Genomic DNA, 21,510 nt, shown 5'->3' on the forward strand with positions numbered 1-21,510 from the left:
TATATATATATTTTTTCTTCTTTTATTTTTTTTTTGCTACTTCTAAATTTTTCCTTTGGGATTGACTCACTTTAGATACAAAATGATGCGATCTGGGTCTGCTTATTATTGATACCTGTTTGTCTATGCACTACAACCTGGCCAAGGGGAGGGTGTCACGTGGCCGAATTGATGGGTCCTTTGTTGGCTCATGACCAGGACTGTTCTGGTGATGCCCGTATGATGCGTGCAGCTGCACGTGGAGTGCTGGCACGTTTACCTGTGAGGCAGCCAAGCGCCTCTTGCACGAGAGTTTCATCGAATATCACGCAAGTTATCCTGATCTGCAGCTGAATGCTCTGTATTACGAGGAACACAAGTATTCTTTTGCTCTGTTGAATTGGATGGCTTCTCTCTTTTTTAATAACGACAATGATGTCATTTTGGAAAGACTAGCACTTCACGGTGCAAATAATCTCTTGAACTTTTCATACTAATTTATATATATATTTTTTCTTCTTTTATTTTTTTTTGCTACTTCTAAATTTTTCCTTTGGGATTGACTCACTTTAGATACAAAATGATGCGATCTGGGTCTGCTTATCATTGATACCTGTTTGTCTATGCACTACAACCTGGCCAAGGGGAGGGTGTCACGTGGCCGATAGGGGCATTGTAGACATCTCTAAGTTAGCATGAGCCCGGTAGCCATGATGCTGCACGTTACTACATGACTTTAGTTTTGCAAGACTCTGTTTATGCCTCTCGCATGAGAACTCTTTGCTGTGCTCGTTCTCTGCCTGTTCCTGGAGTTTAGTCTGAACATAGTGGGCAAGGCCGATAAACACTGACCCTTTTTATTCTGTTCTGGTCAGGCCCTAGCACTTAGACAAAACATACCAATGCAGCTGTTTTAGCTGGAGACTCGTACTTTGATATTATGGGGATGCATGTTTACGTAAGACACACTTGGAGAGGGACCTTTCCAGACAGAAGAGCAACACACACCTGTGATGTAGAAGTACAATCTATGTCTTGAGGTATGGGGTCTGCTGACAAAGCCCAGAGATTTTCTATTATATAATAATATAACCTGACCAAGGGGAGGGAGTATAGGTACTGTGGTCCTTTCTCCATAGTCTTTGTATAATGACATCTCCCTTCATGATAGATGGCCTTACTGCAATGCTAACGATATTGGTATTATGCATCTTTATGCTTGGCGTGGCATGTATACTGCATCTTAGAACACGCTAGTTAAAAAAAATATTTAAACGATCTTTGTGACTCTGTCAGATTTTATTGTGGATAAGTACGGGAATGTGAGTGAAAAGGTGTGTCTTGTTACCCTGATTCCTGAGAGATCCGGGAGTGTTGTTTTCTGGGGTGTCCAATCATTTGCTTCTCCGTTTGTGAGTAGGGGAGCGAATGAGACACTATAGCTAGTCGGTCCTGGGATTGTGGGCACTAAGGTGGTGGGAAGGCACAGCCCCTATATACCGAGATCCCATAATCCCCTTCCCCAGTGACTGTGCTTGTGAGGTGTGTTAGTGCTGTGCATTGCACACATGCTTGTTGAGGCTCCATTCACTGCCTGCTGGCCTGAGACAGCATGACTTCTGCTTGTGGGGTGTGAGTGCAAAGCAGTTCACATGTACGTGCTGTGGCTCCATTCACGGCCTCAGAGAGCAGGCCCTTAGAAAATAGCAGTCTCTGGGAATAGGACTGCTGACGTTAGCTCATTATCGTGCCTACACTAGTGTAGTGTACTTCCTATTTCCCTGATAGGTTCTGCACATTGGAATATCATACACTATAGGCTTGGCACAGGACTGAGGACAGTATGCCCCTATCGCAAATATTAAACTTAATTACTGTGTACCAGCTAGCTCAGAGGCCACTAGAAACTTCTTGACAACAAGAAGGGAATAGCTTCTGGCAACCACATAACATAAAACCCTGATCCCTCAGGATCGTGGAAACAATATACTACTTTTCATTCAGTCACTCATCTCAGAGAAGTACATAGAAGAAACAGTCGGGTGTGTTTACAATAACATTTATTGCACAGTTGTTATTCTCGTACTGGTAATATGTGCTGCAACTACTGTTGGACAGTAGCAGAGAAATATGGCTAGCAGTGCAGAAGAATAAAAATGCATGGTACAGTTTTACCATTGTGTAATAGTAATGAACACATACATGAAATACAGAATGCATTAAGATAAAACCTATACCCCTATGATGCCTACTAGACGTACCTAAGTGTACCTAGCATGTGTGTAGGTCTTAGAGAGCCAAGAATCCCCTTAAGATTTAGTCTAACCCTATTACCTTAGTGGGACTTCATCCTGATCTTGAGCTGGACACCCCAGGATGGATGGATGGACATCTGCCAGCTGGAGCTGTGGCATGACGCAGGTTGCAGCGTCTCAGATCAGAGTGTCGGCATGGAAGTCTCGGTCCCCCCTGGTTTGCTTGGGCAAAAGGAGGTATATTTATACCTGATAGGTGCCTTAAAATGTTAGTATTGACGTAAAGTCGGGCAGAGGAAGACGTCAGGAATGAACCCTTAGGGAATAGTGGTTCATGCATATTTAAATGTGTTCTTGTAGAAATCAATAATCCTGTGCTAAGGAAAATCCCAAGAGTTTAAGGGTCTGTTTCTAAGAACTCGTTGTGATGTGGGTTAGTCACTGTTGGACATGGAAATGACGTATTTAGGATGGACCGTCTTCTGCACCCAGAGCACACGTCAGATAAGGGACAGCCTCTATTGCTTGTTATTGTGAAGGGCGGGCTAATGTAGGTGAAAGGGCCTTTAGTGGGTGAAAGTGCCTGCCTGTCTTTGTGGCACGAAGGATTTGTGCCTCTGAAACGGCGCACCCATGTTAGGGCCTCAATCCAGCACATAACAGTAGGAGCACGTTGATCACAGGGACCGTGATACTTTTGTCGGCTACCCGCAGGATCACGTCTGACAGAATTATCACCTATAAATGACCCAAGGGGGCAACTGTAGATGTTAATGGGGATGGATGGAGAGGGGTAGATGGATGTGTGAGGGGTGGATGGATGAATGCATGTACGGATGGTTGACCCGGGGTGGTTGGAGCACGGATTGACTGATGAATTCATAAGGAGGTGTGTTTGTGCATTGCTGGGTGGGGAATTCATAAGGAGGTGAGTCTGTGCTTTGCTGGGTGGGTAACTGTTTAAACCGAGGAGCCCCAAGGCCTGAAGTGCAGCTTCTCCGCCATTCACGCTGGCGTGTGTCCTCTGTGTGTATGCATCAGGGTGACCTGATGCCCCCTAATGTGTCGTATTTCTGTATTTGGCTTTTCTTTGTAAAACAATCATGTCCTTAAATTTTAATAGTCAGTTTATTGGTAGCAAACCAGGACTCTTGCCCTCAGAATGCATTTGCTGTTGAAATTAATACTTACAAATTAATTCCTCGTGGCCCTGCGACCCAGGACTATGAGGTCTCCCTCCCTGGGTACGATGATCGTGTTCTTCTCCCTTGAGATGAGTGATTGGGAGTGCTGCAGGCCAGGGCCAGTGTATCCCCTAAAGGTGCAGTTAACCTCTTCTCCACTGGATTTGATTTCACATTGTAGAATAGTGATGTCAATTATATTTAAACATCCTGAACACCAGATCTCTGCGACCCGCCTTTCACTGCCTTCCTCTCCATCTTTCCATTCAGATCCTCCCAGTTATCAACCCAGATGGACATCCACCCATTCATCCACCAACACTCCACTCATCTTCTCATCCTTTCAACTACACAACCACCTTTCCACCCACCTTGCATACAATCACCAACCTCCACTCCAAACATTTAAAATATTCTGTCACTTTTAACTACAGGGCCCTCCACCCATGCACCAACACGAACATCTTTCAAACCATCTCCAAACCCATGCATCCATCGAATCAAGGATGCCCCCACCGCCAACCTAGCCTCTTCTGGGCCTTCTCTTGGGACCCTCAACAGGATCATCTTTCAAACCATCTCAAAATCCCATGCACCTATCGACTCAAGGATGTCCCCGCCGCCAAACGAGCCTCTTCTGTGTCTTCTCTTGGGTCCCTCAACAGGATCATCTTACAAACCATCTCTAAATCCCATGCATCCATCGAATCAAGGATGCCCCCACCGCCAACCTATCCTCTTCTGGGCCTTCTCTTGGGTCCCTCAACAGGATCATCTTTCAAACCATCTCAAAATCCCATGCACCTATCGAATCAAGGATGCCCCGACCGCCAACCTAGCCTCTTCTAGGCCTTCTCTTGGGTCCCTCATCAGGATCATCTTACACACCATCTCTAAATACCATGCATCAATCGAATCAAGGATGCCCCCACCGCCAACACAGCCTCTTCTCCGTCTTCTGATGGGTCCCCACGAACATCTTTCAAACCATCTCTAAATCTCATGCATCTATCGAATCAAGGATGCCCCCACCGCCAACCGAGCCTCTTCTGTGTCTTCTCTTGGGTCCCTCAACAGGATGATCTTACAAACCATCTCTAAATCCCATGCATCAATCGAATCAAGGATGCCCCCACCGCCAACACAGCCTCTTCTCCGTCTTCTGATGGGTCCAAACGAACATCTTTCAAACCATCTCTAAATCTCATGCATCCATCGAATCAAGGATGCCCCCACCGCCAACCGAGCCTCTTCTGTGTCTTCTCTTGGGTCCCTCAACAGGATGATCTTACAAACCATCTCTAAATCCCATGCATCAATCGAATCAAGGATGCCCCCACCGCCAACACAGCCTATTCTCCGTCTTCTGATGGGTCCCCACGAACATCTTTCAAACCATCTCTAAATCTCATGCATCCATCGAATCAAGGATGCCCCCACCGCCAACCCAGCCTCTTCTGTGTCTTCTCATGGGTCCCTCAACACGAACATCTTTCAAACCATCTCAAAATCCCATGCACCCATCAACTCAAGGATGCATCCAGCGCCAACCCAGCCTCTTCTGTGTCTTCTCCTGGGTCCCTGAACAGGATCATCGTACAAACCATCTCCAAACCCATGCACTCTAGCCATTTACCAACTCATTGATTGCTTTAACTATGAGGGTATCTGCCCATGCATCCATTCCTTAATCCACCACAGTTCCATATACAGATCACCTGACCCAACCATCCATCCATCCATCCCAAAGTTTAATTATAAACTGACATATGCATCCATTCCTTTCTCAGTCTATCTATTCACTCACCCCCACTCCTATCTATCCTACTCCCCATGTCTCCGTTCATTCATCTACTCATCCCCACACGCAGACATGCCTAACTTTTCCATCGCTTCTCCCGTGCATCCACGTATTCAGCTACCCACCCACCTGCCCAAGGATCACATTCCCCACACAGGCGTCATTTATCCTCTAAGAAGTCCATCCAGCTATTCATCCTTCTAGCGCCATCGTTGTGCAGAAATGCTGCACTATTAGCACTAGGACGCTTGCTATGGGGTTTAGGAATGTGCAATCCCTTGCATAGAAACGGTTGGCTGCACCTGGACTATGGAGCCCTGCTGTCGTAGTTTCGTTTTGTTTTGATGGATGGTCGGGTGACAGTGGCGCAGGTCAGTCCGCTGGGAACTTTAAGTTAGCACGCAGGAAAAGATCCACGTGTCACGCATTTGGTGGTAGAATGTCACTCATATGTACTATGGGAATGTCAATCCGAAAACTTGGAAGCTATGAGTTTCTCGTTGCTCAAATGGGTGTCATTTCTGATATTTATATATTTCCTTCGTCTTCATTGCAGGGCCGCATGTGGTTTCCATTTTATTTCCTCATTCCTAACTCAGGATTAGTTTTAGTTTCAGTTTCGTCATTAATAACTCCGGATTAAGTTTTACTTTCATTTTCTCGTGCCTTTTCTTCTCGCGGTGGATCGTCTCCGGCCTGAATCATGAGAGCTCCCCCGACCTCGGAGAGGCAGAAGACCCACCCTCCCCCCTGCACCGTAATAACAGCGCCTCGAGGACCCGCGCGTTCCTGAAGACGCCCCAGGGACGCTGCCGCCAGTCTGGCGAGTGTGCGCCGCCCTACTTCTGGCACAGGGCGCCGGGCGTTCCCTCAGCTTCTGCTGCTGTTGTTAGGGGGGCTCTGCCCGCCCCCCACCGCCGCGGGTGAGTCTCCTCGAGGCAGGATATGTAAAACACACGAAGGGGCTGGGGTGCATCACTCAAACACATATAAAGGTGCTGGGAGATTGAGTGATTCGCCCAGGATCACACGATAGAGGGGTAATCAAAGGAGAGCTATGGGAACCGGATCCCTCCAGGGGGTACCAAATTTGAGTCCCGGCGTCGGCTCAACATCGTGTGATCCCGGGGAAATCACTCAATCCCCGGGCCGAGGCTAGAATAAGTAATTCAGTGAAATCTTTGAGGGGAGAGGACGTTCCAGTAGTTTTGCCGAACTGGGCTACGATTTATTGTGCTGACTCGCGCACAGTGTTGCCAGATTTTTAGACCCGTCCCAAGCCCAATGCAGCTCTAATACAAGCCCAAAATAAGCCCAATCAGACCAGTTCCAGCCCAAAAACCAGCCCAAATTAGCAAGTGTCCAATTAAGCGCAAATGGACATCAGAACCAATTTTAACGACAAATATACATTCCATTCAATATACAGATGGTGGGAGGCTGTTAACTGGGCACCTGCCTTAATGCTACTCATTTTTAAGACCAGTTCTCCCTGTGACTTTGTCATGTGAAACAGGCACTGCTCAGAATACAATAGTCGAAAACAAAGGCAACAATTACAAATGTCCAGCGACGGAAACACGCTGTCATGAGCCACGGTTGCCGTGTGCTCATGACGGAGTGGTTCCGTCATGCTGCGGCCGTTGGCGGCCGTGCCGCCCACGCGGCGCTAATTCCCCGCCTGTGCGGGCGATTAGCGCTGTGGGCGGAGTCATGACGGAACCACTCCGTCATGAGCACAGCCCAACCGTGGCTCATGACGGCGTGGCTCCGTCATGAGCACCGGGCCAACGCGCTGCCCACCCGCACCCCCTAGCGCTGCGGCGGAATTTCCGCCGCAGCGAAGGGGTTAATGATCCTGCTGGAGAGCAGCCCTTTGCCTGTTTGTAGTTTTGAAATGCAGATAGGCTGTATTTTATTTGGATAGCTCAGTGGGTTACTGCCTTTGTCACAGAGATTCTTGTGTTACTTGCAGTTCAGAAATTACAATCCTAACATAGGACAGTGACTTATGAACTGTCATCAAAGAGCTACATACAAACATGGATGGTATAGTTAGAACTTTTTTTTGTGTTACTATATAGTTAGAAATTCCCCAGTCTTTCATTATTTTAATGTTGCTCAAATGAGTTTGGGCCGATATACATTTTTATTAGTAAAGCCAACCCCCAACCACTGGGTATGCTTTAAATCCCGAGTTTGTGCTTTCCCAGCCCAAACTCTCTTAAAATATACTGCCCAACAGTATGGATGACATTTAATTCCTACACCTTGTAATCCTCATTGATTTATGTGACTTTCCCTATAGACTGAATGCCATACTTGTATGATTCATTGTCTCTGTATATTGTGTGTGTGATGTAAAGTACTGTGAGTGACACCCTACACTGATATGAATAGCGCTATACAACAAATGAAATGCATATGATAGGGGGCTACAGACACATGAAGGCACTGTTGGAGGGTGGTAGCAATGGTATCTGCTGAAAAACAGGTCATTGATGAGGCGCTAAAAAAGACTTTCGCACTAGCGCTAAACACGATTGTGTCATGATGCCTCACTGTCATTACCTGGTCGCTGGTGAGTCACGCGGTCACCGGTGGTGGGTGGCTGGCAGACTGGACTGGAAACTAACGCTGCCTGGCAGGCTGGCAGCAGGCACTGTGGCAGTGGCTGGGCCTGGGCCCATGGCTGGGCCTGGGCGCTGGCGGGCCTGGGGGCTGGAGTGGCTGCTGGGGCTGGAGTGACTGGGGCTGGAGTGACTGGGGGCTGGGCTGGAGTGACTGGAGCTGGAGCGAGGTGGGCCTGGGCCTGGGCCCGGGCGGCTGGGCATGGGCCTGCTGATGAGTGCACTAGTCGGAGCCGGAGGAGTCTCAGTCTCTCGGACTCGTCGTTGTCTCTCCAGTCCTACTCCTCCTCAGTCACACACAGTAGACGTGACGTGACGTCTTCACTGCCTGCGCGCTGCGCTGTGTGACTGCTGCCTGTGCTGCACGCTGCACTCCGCACTCGTTGTCGTCGTCGTCATCAGCAGCATCAGCAAGCATGAAGCAAGCAGACACTGTCACTCTCATAGATCGCCGCTGAAAAGACCGTGCTCCTTCGGTCAGCCCCTGTATTATATGGGAACCGCGGGGGCTGACCTAAAATTAATTCCCAGGGCCGTCATTGGTAGCGTTTTCGCGCGCTACAACATGACGGCCCTGGAGACCCCCCACCTTGGCTAATTATTTGCCACGGCCCACGAGGGGTACGGTAAAGTTAGGTGGTGCCTGCAGCCTGCGTGGTCTGGCTGAGGCCAGGGGCTCTTCTCGGTGTGACGTCACATACTGTGTGTGCACTGTGCTGCTGTGCAGACTTGGCAGGCAGCAGGTGCCGTGCCCGGCAGGCAGCAAGTGCAACAATGTAACAACTAGTCAAGTCAACTTAGCCAATGTCAATGGCAACTGCAACATTGACCAATGACTTGTTGCGTTGCCGACCGTTGCCTGGCTTGGTTCGTTGTGCAGCTTGACTTGAGTTGCTACCTGCTGTGGCTGGCTGATGGCTGGCCTGAAGAAGACGTCACGTGCTGCCTCTCTCTGGGTAGGGGGGTGGGGGGGCTGGGCGGCCGCGGGATTCGGGAATGATGATTGCTAAATGCTAATGCTGACTGTTGCTGGCCTGGGGCTGGGCCGCTGGGCGGGGCCTGGGAGGATTAAACAACTTTGATTAGGCAGAGGCAGGCGCAGGAGAGATCTCATGCATGTTGTGGCGATGGTGGGCGTGGGCGCCCGCCCCAGGCCAGTATTTCCCGCACAACTGCATAAATCCAGCCCAAAAAGTAGCCCCCCGCCAGGCAATGGTTTTTCCCGCATAACTGGGGAAAAAGTCGCCCAATTGTGCGGGAAATAGCCCAATCTGGCAACCTTGCTCACGCAGCATCACGTGACTTTTACCCACCAATGGGGAATAGTTATGTAATAAAATAAGTCAAGAGCTCTGAAGTGAATGTAGAGCTGGAAAACTGTACCATACTAGCACAAATGCGTCATATAGTCTAATATTTAGCAGGCGCGTATCTTAGAATTTGCGTTAACCCTTGACCTTTATGTGCCACCGCATGTTATGCCTCATTCTGATATGGCTGATATCTTGGAATGTGCATGTCCACCCCTTATTTTCAGGACCACCACATGCTGTACTTCTTTCTGAGATGGCTCACCTTTTGGAACATTAATGAGACGTCACCACTTTAAATACAACGCATGGATGAATGTATATGTCAACTCCTTTATTTTCAATGCTGCCACTGCATGTTACACCTCATTCTGAGATAACCCACTTCATGGAATGTGCATGCCCCCCCTTGCTTCCCTGTTTTACCGCATATTATGCCTTATTCTGACATAACTCAGTTCATGAATGTGCATGTCACCCCCTTTGTTACCAATCCTACCGCATATTATACCTCATTCTGTGATTGTTGTGGTATGCTGAGAAAGAGTGGTTGAGGAGTGAATGGTGATACTTTGTGTATGGAAACCAGTGGAGTTCCTTCAGGTGTGATGTGAGTGTGGTTTGGGAAAATGAGAGTGATTCTAGCCACCGAGTTCTTAATGGTCCGCAGCCTTCTGGTGAGCTTTTTGTTGATCCCAGCATAGAGAGTGTTCCCGTAGTCCAGCTTGCTTGTGACGAGGGCGTGCGTAACAGGTTTCCTGGTGCTGTTTGGGAGCCATTTTAAAATCTTCCTCAGTATTTTTAGGGCATAGACATGTGTGGCGGTGACGTTGCTGACGTGGCCAGTCATGCCAAGATTGCTGTAGATGACGATCCAGAGGTTCTTGGCGTTGTCGGTCCCTGCTCTGTTGGCCCCCAGGTGGAATCCCTCGGTGAAGTGCTCCTACCGAAGATCATGATTTCTGTCTTCTTGGTGTTCAGCTTTAGACATTAGGTCTTCATCCAGTGGGTGATTTCAGTCATGCAGGCATTATACTTGATCCGGTTACTGGGCGTTGTTACACTGACAGCCTTTGGTGTGGTCTTCTTCCAAACTTTTCACCTTTCCCCCTCTTGCTTGCTACAATTCTTTTTTGTTGGCCCTGGGACTCTGTGCTCTTTCCCACTGCTAACCAGAGCTAAAGTGCTTGTGCATTCTCCTTTAAATATGGTGAAAATGGCTTACACCCAATTGGCACATTTAATTTATTTATAAGTCCTTAGTAAAGGAGTACTGCATGTACCCAGGGCATGTAAATTAAATGCTAGTAGTGGGCCTGAGCACTTATTGTGCCATGCACCTATTTAGGCCTGTAAAACATGTCTCAGGCCTGCCATTGCAGCCTGCGTCCAGTTTTAAACTGCCAATTCAACTTGGCAAAATAAACCTTTTGCCTAGTCTAAACCTTTTGTTTTAATACATATGTCACCCCAAGGTAGGCCCTGCAGAGCTCACAGGGCAGGATGGGTGCATTGCACCTTTAAGCTTTACATGGCATGGTAGCGAAAATTCCTGAATTTGTTTTTTCACTAGTGTAAGCCCCATGTCTCCCATAGAATAGCATTGGGTTATCTTATTAGCTTAAATAAGTGCTAAATTTTGATTGGGAACAAGTAGAAAAGTCATGTTTGGACTCAAAAGAATTGCAATTTGAAATTCTAATTAATGATAAAGTCGGATTTTAAATCACAATTCTGAACAAGGCACTTTAAAAAAAGTTGCCATATTATTGTCCTAACCATTTGATGCCTGCATCACGTGTCCTGGTTCCCATGACTGTGAATAGTGCGGCAGTTGGCCTTTGTGTATTCCTCCCAGCCCAGACAGTGAGATAAAGGGGGACTCGATGTTGGCAGGATGGGCCATCTCCTGAAGAAGAAGAGTTACAATTGAAACAAGAAATCGGTGGTGCTGAAGGTTGTGCAGCTGAAGATTTTCCTATAGAAGATCCTGAAGTAGCTGCCCAAGATTCTCAAAATAATTATGGAAACCCTGAAAAGAAATTTGCCCAGTTGCTCAAAGGGAGTTAGACTAGAAACTTGGCAGTCCGTCAAATGACTTAATTGACTTGAGAGCAGAGATATAGGGTTGAGAGAGTTGAGTAGAGAGGTTGAGCTGTTCACTGCCCCACCTACATTTCAAAGGACTGCTCCAGCACAATCACAAATAACTGGACACCAGCTTTTTGTGGTTCAGTGGTGTTGCATCAGTCTGAGTCCCTCTATGTACAAATGGCCTAGGGTCTGGAACTTATTGTGTTTGAGGGGACCAGGGAGTCAGTGATCCAATTGTTGAAATTCTTATTGACTTTGCGGAAGATGTTTCTGTGCTTGGGTCAGTAGGTGTTGAGAGTGGTGTCTCAGGCCTTGTCAGTGAATATGTTCCAGTTTCTACAAGCTGGTCTCGTGGTGGTGTGTGTACATTGGACTGGGATGAGGGTGATGAGCTTGACTCTGGCATGGTCTGGCCAAGAGACTGGTGTGGGCTCGTCGACTCTGATGTTGTCGAAGGTGTTGAAAATAGGGTCTAGGAGATATCCGGCAAAGTAGATAGTTTACTTTACTCATTGGGTGAGGCCCTGGCTTCCAAGGTCTTTGATGAGTTGGGGTCTGCTTGTCTTCCTGATGGAAGTTCAGGTTTCCGAGTAGGGTGTAGTTGCTAGCGTCGAGGGTGATTGGTACGATGAAGTCCGAGATGCTGTTGGTGAACATAGTGCAGGGTCCTGATGGTCTGTAGATGAGGGTACAGCTTAGGGTGAAGTTGACTGTAAAATGAAGTCTGAACGACAAGTGTTCCATGTTGGAGGATGAGGTGTCTGTGGTGCAGCTAATGCCGTTCTTGTGGATGATGGCGATTCTGCCTCTCGACTTGTGAAGTTTGTCTTGCCTGGCGATGTCAGATGCCGATGCAGAGTTTAGCTAGGTCTCCATGAGATCTCTGTGGCGTGTTTATAGAGTGAGAGGTTACTGATGAGTATGGAACTGAGTGTGGAGTGTTGTTTGGGTGGTTGCAGGACTGTGTGAGTGCAAAAGAGTGCAGGAGATTGCTCCTTCTGTGTTGTGTGGTTCAGCAAAGCAGTAGCATGTGGAGCTGCGGCCAAGATTGATTGCACTGGGGTAGCGGTGGGACGGGCGAGGCCCAGCGTTCCAGGCAATGCGCAAGGTCCAGGCTCAGATGTGCAGTGGCAAGTCTGCTCTGTGGACGCAATTAAGTAGGTCCTGGGAGGGGGCAGTGATGTCACTTCTTGTGCAGTTTTGTGCTGATGGATGATGGGTGTAGCAAAGTGAGTTTCTGTTGCAGTAACCCCTCCCCCCTTTTGCCAGATTTCTGATGCACTTTGACTGAGTGTGCCCTGGTCCCTGCCAATCTGGTACCCAGGGCCCGTGTTCTTTCCCTAAACATGTACCATTGTTTCCATAATTGGCACAACTCTGGCCTACCTGTAAGTCCCTTGTTAGGGGAGCCTATGATACCAAGGGCATGGTAGCCAGGGAAAGACCTCTCACCACAAACCTGCACCACTGCTATTGCAGCATGCGTGTTGGGGTGCAGCTAAAAGTGAAGAGTCAACATGACACACATCCCTGTGTGCCATGCCTTCCCAGCACTGGATGAGGCCTAGGTAAGTCACCCTTAAGGCAGGGTGCCCTATACCTTATGTGAGGACCTATCTGAATGAGCAGACAGACCCCTATAATATCTAAGGCCATTCTTAGATATTATAAGTGCCCAGTAAAGCCACCCTGAGTGCATGGTCTGGAAACTGGTCATTCCAAGTTTCCTAGCACCATAATGGCTTTACTGAATCCTCGGATGTTTGGTATCACACATCTCAGAATAATGAACCTCCGCTGATTCTGGTGTCGTATTTACTGACTTGGCCCCAGCCCTACCAGCCTGTGTGCAGCTCCAAAGAAAACGACAGTCCAAACAAGGATCAGCGACCTCCAGACTTGGTGAGGACTGATACCACACTTCAATAAAGACTTGAGATTCCCGAGGACAAGGGCCCTGTCCACAGACGAAGATCCAGCCCCTGAGGAACCAAGAATCCCTGCTCCAGGACTTACCTCTGCACCCGTCATCCACGACCCATATCCTGAGGGTCCATCTGTCCTGAAGTGGTCCGCCAGCAGTTCTGACCTCCAAACCATCAAAGGGTGTCACTTTCAAGTTTCTGTGTCGACGCCTGCAGCCTCTTCAAAATGATCGCCTGCCACCACGATCGGACTATTAAACAGATTCCCAACGTCGAAAGGCAACCCTGCCGTTTCCGACCCTGCATCCTGGTGACCTGATCCCAAAGTGTCCTGACATTGAGGGACATCTCTACTTACCTGTCCTGTCCAGCTGTTGGTTTCTCCCTGAAGACTTCCTGGAGCGAACCTGCAGCTGAAATCAAAAGATGACAACCCTTATAGGATTGCATCGGGCTCCCGACACTGCCTAAGCACCTTGCACCCACCCACCACTGTGCTGCTGGTGGTGTAGTCTAGGTGCTAACTTGGGACCCTCTTTGCCCTCACCTTAACCCTAGGAGCTTGTCTCCCAAAACCAAGTGGCCCTCCTATGAGCAGTTGCCAACGGAGGTGCCCCCTAGCCTCATTGGCTAACATTGGCATCCTGCACTCTGCACAAGGCCGCCCTTGTGCCACTGGTAGTGCACCTCGAGTGCTGAACTGAACCTTGGTTCTACCCCCCAAAACCTAGTTACCAAAACCGTTTACTTACCTGCAAACCTAACACTTCCTTTTTCTCCTTAGGATTGTATGGTGGGGTTTTCTCTTTAAAAATGTTCTGTGTTGAACCTGTTTTGCACTGCAACAAAGAAACTTAGTGTTTTCAAAAGAGTTAACCTGCATGCTAATGTACTACAATGCCCAAACTGTGTAATTAGTTTGTTTTGTGCAAAAGTAGAAAAGTACCTGAAAAGTAACAAAAAAGTAATCGTAAGTAATTACAAGTTTTCTGAAGCGCTTACAAGCCATTGTCTTGACCTACAAAACCAGTACACAGTAAATCTTGAAAAGATTCTTTGTATTTAAAGTATCGCTTACCTGCTACTGAGTTAATCTTGGTTCTAGTAATAAAAATAACAAAGTGAAATCTTTGTATACAAACAATTGGTCTGGAATCAGTCTTTGAGTGTGTGACATCATTTCTTGCCTGAGTGTGAACAACAAATGTTTAACACTACTCTCTGATAAGACTGACTGCTCAACCACACAACCATAAAAGAGAGTAAGGAATTTTCTACTGTAGCCTCTGTAAATCCTCTGGGGATCCACTGGACTCTGTGCACACCATACTTTACTTTGGTAGAGTATATGCAGAGCCAGTTTCCTACAATGGAAAATCCAGTGATGTCAATTCTTATGCAGATGGATAATGGGAAATCCAATGATGTCACTTCCTGTACAAAATGCAGCAGCCAAACTCATCCTCAACCTCCCACACCGAGCCCACATCATACCACACCACACCGTAGGCATCTACACTGACTCCTATTTTAGCAAATAAAATGGAGAAGGAAAGACCACTGTGAAGAACCTTGTGCATCTTTTTTTAAATTTATTTATTTTATTTTTTTAAGTCCTCATCTCACAACTAACGAGTGCAAATTATCTCCTATGGCCCGATCTTGTCCTGGGTGCCTCGGTCCGGAGTTCTTGCTTTCGCCTGGGGCCAGCCCGGCCTGCCTTTTTATACCAAGGCATGGTGTAATCATTGGAACTTGCATATTTTATTACAGCCTCATTGCTATTCCCCATTCAATAAAGGGTTGCCACACAGTGCTATTTACATTGTGAGTTAAAAGTGATTCTAAACGTGCAATTCTAAGTGTAGCTCGAAGCCAATTTTCATATAATGGAGTGCTGGCATCCTTCCAGATCTTACATATTTCTCTTCGAGCAATCAAAATGAAACAAAAAAAGAATGCAACTTGTGTCTCCCTCAATTCAGCAATGAGTTCTGCATCCAGGCCAAACATAACTCTAGCTAAGTTCAAACATAGCTTTATTTTAAAAATGCTCTCAATAGCCCTCTCCACTCTACCCTAGAAGGGGCCGACTGCCGAACAATCATAGAAAATATGAATATCATCCGCTTCTATGAGCCCACATCTTGGGCAAAGAGGGGATGGGTTTACAAACTTCGCTAGTTTTTCTGGTGTGTAATATAGCCTGTTTATAGTATCAAAGTGATTCTTTTTAAGAGAAACAGTCCTAACATATTTATAGAGTACTTTGAAAGAATGATCGTACAAGGTAGCTGAATCTGCCTCGAGCCTCGTAGAACTCCAAACCCGATTTAGTGGAGGGGACTGCGCTTCCTCTGCTTCCAACATTTTCCTATACCAGAGCCCAATTTCCTTCTTCCTAGGCCCTGGAAATAGGAGAGCACACTCGATTTCCCAGTTACCTCCGATGTTCTCTTTCTCGGCCTTGAACCAGGAGCAGAGTTGGATGTATTTAAATCTAGAGAGGGAATCCCCTATCCTAGATCTCAGTACCTCCCACGGAAGGACCCCCTCTGATGTTATCAAATCAGACCATATGTTTATTCCTGCTCTCCTAATAGGAACGGACAGGCTATCCCTTAGACATGGGGGCAGACCTGGAGATTCCCAAATTGGGGCACACTCAGAATAATATTTGATCCCCCATCTTCCTTTAACTTTGTTCCAAACTATGAGAGCTGATTTTAAAACCTTTAAACGTACTTTTTTGAAAAATTTAACTGCTCCAAAATTTATATAGCAACCCGGACTCGCCTCCCTCTTGACCTACCATTATGTTCAAGATTCTCCCCCAGTTAGAATCATCGGGGCATGACAGAAGCCACCTGATATTTTTCAGCTGGAAAGATAGAGCATACCAATTTATATCTGGGAGTGCTAGCCCCCCTTTTAATAGTCTTCTTTTTAGCTTTTTCCAAGTTAACCTGGAGTTTTTTTAGCCCAAATAAAGCTGCCAATCTTTCCCTGAATATTCGCCAAAATTTTATCTGGAAAAAAAGGGGTATTGAGTTAAACAGATAAGTCAACTTAGGCAGAATGACCATTTTAAGCAAGTTGACTCGGCCATATATTGTAAGGGGAAGATTCTGCCATCTGAAAAAGAGCTGATCAATATCCTTCCATAATTTCTTTGTGTTGATTTGAACTATGTTATTAATATCTAGAGTGATAATAATTCCCAGATATCTAAACTGGCTGCTGCAAGGACCTTCCCAATTATCAATCCCCCAACACATGATTTCTGTTTTCGAATTGTTTATTTGATATCCCGAGTGGAGGCCGAAATCCGCCATTATCATCTCTACCCTAGGGAGTACTTCCGCGTGGTTGCTGGTATAAATCGAAAGATCATCAGCATATAAAGCTAGCTTACAGCTGAAATCCTTATATTTAAAGGGTGTAATTGTCTCATCGGTCCTAAGTGCTTGTGCCAACGGCTCAATATAGATGTCAAAAAGAAGAGGGGAGATGGGGCACCCCTGACTGGTGCCCCTCCCTATATTGAAGCTTGATGTTAGGAGACCATTCAATAGAATTTCTGCCGAGGCACCCTCATAACACCCTCTCATAGTTTGGATAAAGGTCTCGCCAAAACCCATTACCCTTAGTACATTCCACAGGAATCCCCAGTTGACGTGGTCGAAGGCCTTCACCGCAACGTATACGGCTACCGCCAAGGGCCCCGACCGCGTCACCGCTAGATCTATGCTTCCTATCAACTGCAGATTCAACTCATGAATGTATCTACCGGGCACAAAGCCTTTCTGGTCCATACTAATGAGTTGTGGAACCAATTTAGCCAATCTCCTTGCCAAAACACTGGTAAAGATTTTATAGTCAGCGTTTAGCAGGGAGATGGGTCTGTATGAGTCTACATTAAGGGGGTCCTTCCCTGGCTTTAAGATGAGTACCATGATAGACTTCCTCCAGGATGCTGGTATCCTACCCTTTGTAATATATACATAGTTAAATAGCTCACATAGTCTTGGAACCAGGCTCTCCTGGAAGATTTTATATATTTCCCCCGGGAGAGCATCAGGCCCTGCTGCTTTGTTATTTTTTAATTTTTTAAAATGATTCCTGACCTCTTCCTCAGTGAAAGGACTATTAAGAATGGTTCTGCCTTCATCTGTCAAGCTGGGGAGGGCCTTACTCTCCAACCATCGTAAAGAGTTCTCCTGTGTGGAGGATGGTTCTTCCTCGTAAAGTTTAGAAAACATAGAAAGCAAATGATCTTCCATATCTTTCTGTTTGCAGGATATATTCCTCTGATCATCGAGCGTTAACCTGTCTATGTTGTTCCGCACCCGGTCTGCTCTAATCTTACTTGCCAGAACTGCACCGGCTCTCTCACCGTACTCATAATTATCCATAGCATGAACGTCCCATTGAGCCTTAATTGTTTGATCTAATAGCCCTCTATATTCTAATCTGAGGAGTTCCAACTCGTCTAGTAACCGTGTTAGATTTAATTGTTGAGTACCCAGTCGAGGGTTCTCTAGCGAGATTATTTTATTCTCTAGAGTTTTAAACTTCCTCGCCTCCTCCCTATTTTCCGAACAAATTAGACTATGAAAAACCTTATGCATCTTAACTGCAGTCAATACCCTTGATTTCGCACACAGTAGAGCTCTAGCTCACTGTGATAAAACGTCATTCATGTCTTTGTGACTATTGGAAAGACGTGAAACCACTTTGCCACAGGGAGCCAGCCAAGTGTATTCAAGTGGACAGAAACAAAAGAGAAGTGGTAGGTGGTGTGTGCAGTTTGGATCAGCCGAAGGAGGTTCCAGGTGCAATCCAATCACAACCCGGATCATTGTAAGGCAGCAGCCAGTAGGGAGAAGCGGTAGAAGTTTCCTCAGCATCTATGGCTAGAAAAATCAAGCAGAGGTGACCACAGTGATCTGTGGTGAAAGAGTGAAATCCTGGGCAAGCAAAGCCTCAAAAGCAGCAAGCTTTGGAGGATCACAGGTTACAGGGTTAGGGTAAAAGAGGACCACCGATCGATGAGAAGCACCGAGGCGTTGTCAGAGTTCAGTTTTGGGAATGATCATTGACCTCCTGGGCAAAAGTTGGTTTGGGCACACTGGCATCTGCTTGTTATGTTGGAAAGATCTTGGTGTTTGCAGTAAGACAGTCCAAAACGATCTATCAAGGGAGACCAGTGGAAACGCAGAGACTAATGAGGTGGGACTAATGTGGGTAGCCCACGGGCAACCACAATTCAGTGGTCTAAAAGAGGAGTGGACAGTAAGAATCAAAAGAGCTTGACAATGGGCAGACAAGAAAGAGAATGACCAGTCCAAGGCCTTGGGCTCGATACCCACCTCATGAAGGACAATGAGAAGCATCACCTGAGGCCCTTGCAACACTTTTGCGTCATTTTTAACATGGGGAAAGTGACGCAAAAGTGGCGCAGGGGGCTTGTAAATCTGCCCCGAGTTATCTAGGCAAATACCCGGACTGCAAACTCTATTTAGCCCCTGCCGGTTTGGACAGAGTCGATCAAATCGTTCCCTGAGGACTTAAAATATTCACCAAAATCAGGTTTTGATATGCCGGTTAGAATCCATATCATACGTTTGAAGAGGAGTACTATTTGAGCCATTTCTGTTTGCTGTTATCAACGGGTGCTGTTTCGCAGCAACAAAAATGTCATGGTGTGCTGTTTCACTCTGTTTTATTTTGTGGCACTTGGTCTTGCTTTGAGAAAAATTAATGTTTGAAGTTTGACAGTGCAAAATATGAATAATGATTTTTGATGCATCTAAACTGCGTAAAAGGAGCAAAATAGCACAACATAATATTGTGTTAGCGCCTTCTGCAAATTACCCCCACAATACTACCACTCAGGAATGTTAATGTCCTCTTATCTCCTGGTCTTGTTAACAGAAATTAACGAAAATGAGCTCTTCTGAATCAACCACTAATGGCGGCTTTTTTGTTGTAAAAAACTAAACACCAGGGGCCAGATTTACAAGCCCCTTGCGCCACTTTTGCGTCACTTTTCCCATGTTAAAAATGACGCAAAAGTGGCGCAAGGGCCTTGTAAATAAGCCCCGAAAATCGGTCCTTATTGCCTTAAAACAATAACAAAATCTGCTATGTTTGACTGAACCAGGCACCTACGAGTGAATCACTGCGCTATTGGAATGAGATCCAAAGATATGGCCTTGAAACCCCCAGCCATTCACCATAGCTGTCGACTGGCCTCATGGTGGATTTTTGATGCCCATACTCATCACTCTAGAGGCAAATAAAAAACAAACTGCCTGGCCTTGGCAAGCCTGTGATATTTATTGTGTTCATTTTTATTTTGAAAACATATGCAATAGATAATAAAATTGTAAAAATAAACACAAAGTAAAACTGCTGCCATCCAAAGCTGGCGTGCATATGTTTGCATAAATAAAAAATAAGTTTAAAAAAAATCACACATTGCAAAAATAACAAGAACTCCATTAATATGTCCATTGGCATAACCAATAAAAAAATAAACCAATAAAAAACATGAAATGATTTCAGAAATAAAAGCAGACACTGGCCTCAACAAAAGCTATATATCGAATAACAAAAAGACATACATATGTGCATTCATTTATAAATATGTATTTGTATTATGATTTTTGGGAAAACAGTGAAAGAGCTATAGCTATCTCTAGGCCAGAATTTAAAGTGTTGTTTGTTAAAAGCCAGGACTGTCTGCTGGTATACTGTATGAATGGAGGCCATTTGGCATCTCATTTTGAAAGTTGTAGACTGTATTTCCGATCAGCACTGGATTCAATTGTGTGGCCTTCTTTCCTTTGCTCCTACCGCAGCAACAAAGAACGTAAGGTTCTGCTACTATAAGTGCACAATGTCCTGCCCGCGGGCCACACACATTTATGTTTAGCTGAATTATCAGATTCTCCAGAGCCTAAAGTTTCCAGACAACTCTATATTCAGTCTTGGGCTCTTCGTTAACAGCCTGCTGCATTCTGGGACTTGCAGTCTATCTTAGTTCACTTCGAGCAAAACATTTGATCTACCACATCTGAAAACCCCATAGGTATAAGGCAAGCTTAGGACTGGTGCCTGGTGTGTAAAATGCCATGGTATGATCTGATAGGCTTATCTGAGTAATATCTCCATGGAGCTATTGAAGCATATGCATTGAAAGTTGTTACGTAGAATTTCCATACCTGCTGCACCTAATCCTGGTGCCTCAAGTTTAGAATGAAAACTCCCAAGAAAGGGGTACACAGGCGTTGGAAAGAGTATGTGATGAGTGTTCTCTCAACACCACAGTGTATGTTGTTCACACTTTTTACGTTAGATATAATGTTTACGCCATGTCTCCACTTACGCAGTTCCTTCCACGCCATAAGTGAATGGAACCAGGGTTTGAAAACTGTGTATCTCTGTCTTCTTTATTTAGTTAAAACAGTGGAGTATTCCTCGCAGTCTCCTGTTGGTGGTTCCTACCATTCAAACCCAACTAGGCCCAATGGTTACCGGGTCATTGTAAGATGGTGCTACCAGAAACATAGGCAGCGTTTTCATTGTATGTAAATATATCCGACTGGAGCAGCCGCTAGAGGCCAGATCTACCACAGTTTTTTGCGGTCGCAAATGGGAAATCGGGCCACTTGCGACCGCAAAATCTGTCTACCCTGTTTACAAACCCTATTTTGCGAGTCGGTATCCTATTACCGACTCGCAAAATAGGGTTTGCGACTCACTATGTGGTGCGTGCCAAGGGCATCCCTTTGTAATTGCAAGTCACAGTGGTATGTACCATTGTTTTGCAACCGCAATTGTGGGTGCAAAACACTCGCAGTTTATCACTGATTATAAACCAGTGTTAAGCCACTAGCAAATGGGAAGAGGTCCCTTGGGGACCCCTTTCCCTTTGTGACTAGCAGCAGTCAGGGCCGGACAGAGAACCGTAACTGGCCCTGACAAACTGCTCGGCCGGCCCCCCCCGGAGGAAGGGGGGGTGCAGCCGAGCTGTTTGCGAGGGCTGGTTTTCGCCGATTTTGTTACCGGGTGGCGATATTGCCCACCCCCAGTAACAAAAGCGGCCCCCACCCTGGCGGCCCACCTAGTTCGGCCCTGTAGTCAGTGGTCCGTAGGACCCTTACCTACTCTTAAAAAATTAACCAGAAACATTTAATTTTTCTTTTTTAAATGCATCCCATTTTCCTTTAAGAAAAACGGGCTACATTTGAAAAAAAACCTGCATTTAAAAAGCAGTCACATACATGGTGGTCTGCTGACCTCAGCACACGAATGCGCTGCCATC

General features: G+C 46.3%; 1 protein-coding gene across 2 annotated transcripts in view; it reads left to right on the forward strand.

Moving 5' to 3' along the window:
* The first annotated feature begins 5,873 nt into the window (after positions 1 to 5,873).
* The window catches only part of LOC146869730 (major histocompatibility complex class I-related protein 1-like), a 230,165-nt gene continuing 214,528 nt past the window's right edge, over positions 5,874 to 21,510 (forward strand). The window contains exon 1 of one of the 2 annotated variants that reach the window (XM_085613693.1): positions 5,874 to 6,142. The gene's annotated coding sequence lies outside the window, so the exon portion shown is untranslated. The remainder of the gene's footprint in view (positions 6,143 to 21,510) is intronic. The other variant, XM_085613704.1, reaches the window with a different exon arrangement.

This window comes from Triturus cristatus, chromosome 1_1 (assembly GCF_964204655.1).
Source record: "Triturus cristatus chromosome 1_1, aTriCri1.1, whole genome shotgun sequence".
Lineage (NCBI taxonomy): Eukaryota > Metazoa > Chordata > Amphibia > Caudata > Salamandridae > Triturus > Triturus cristatus.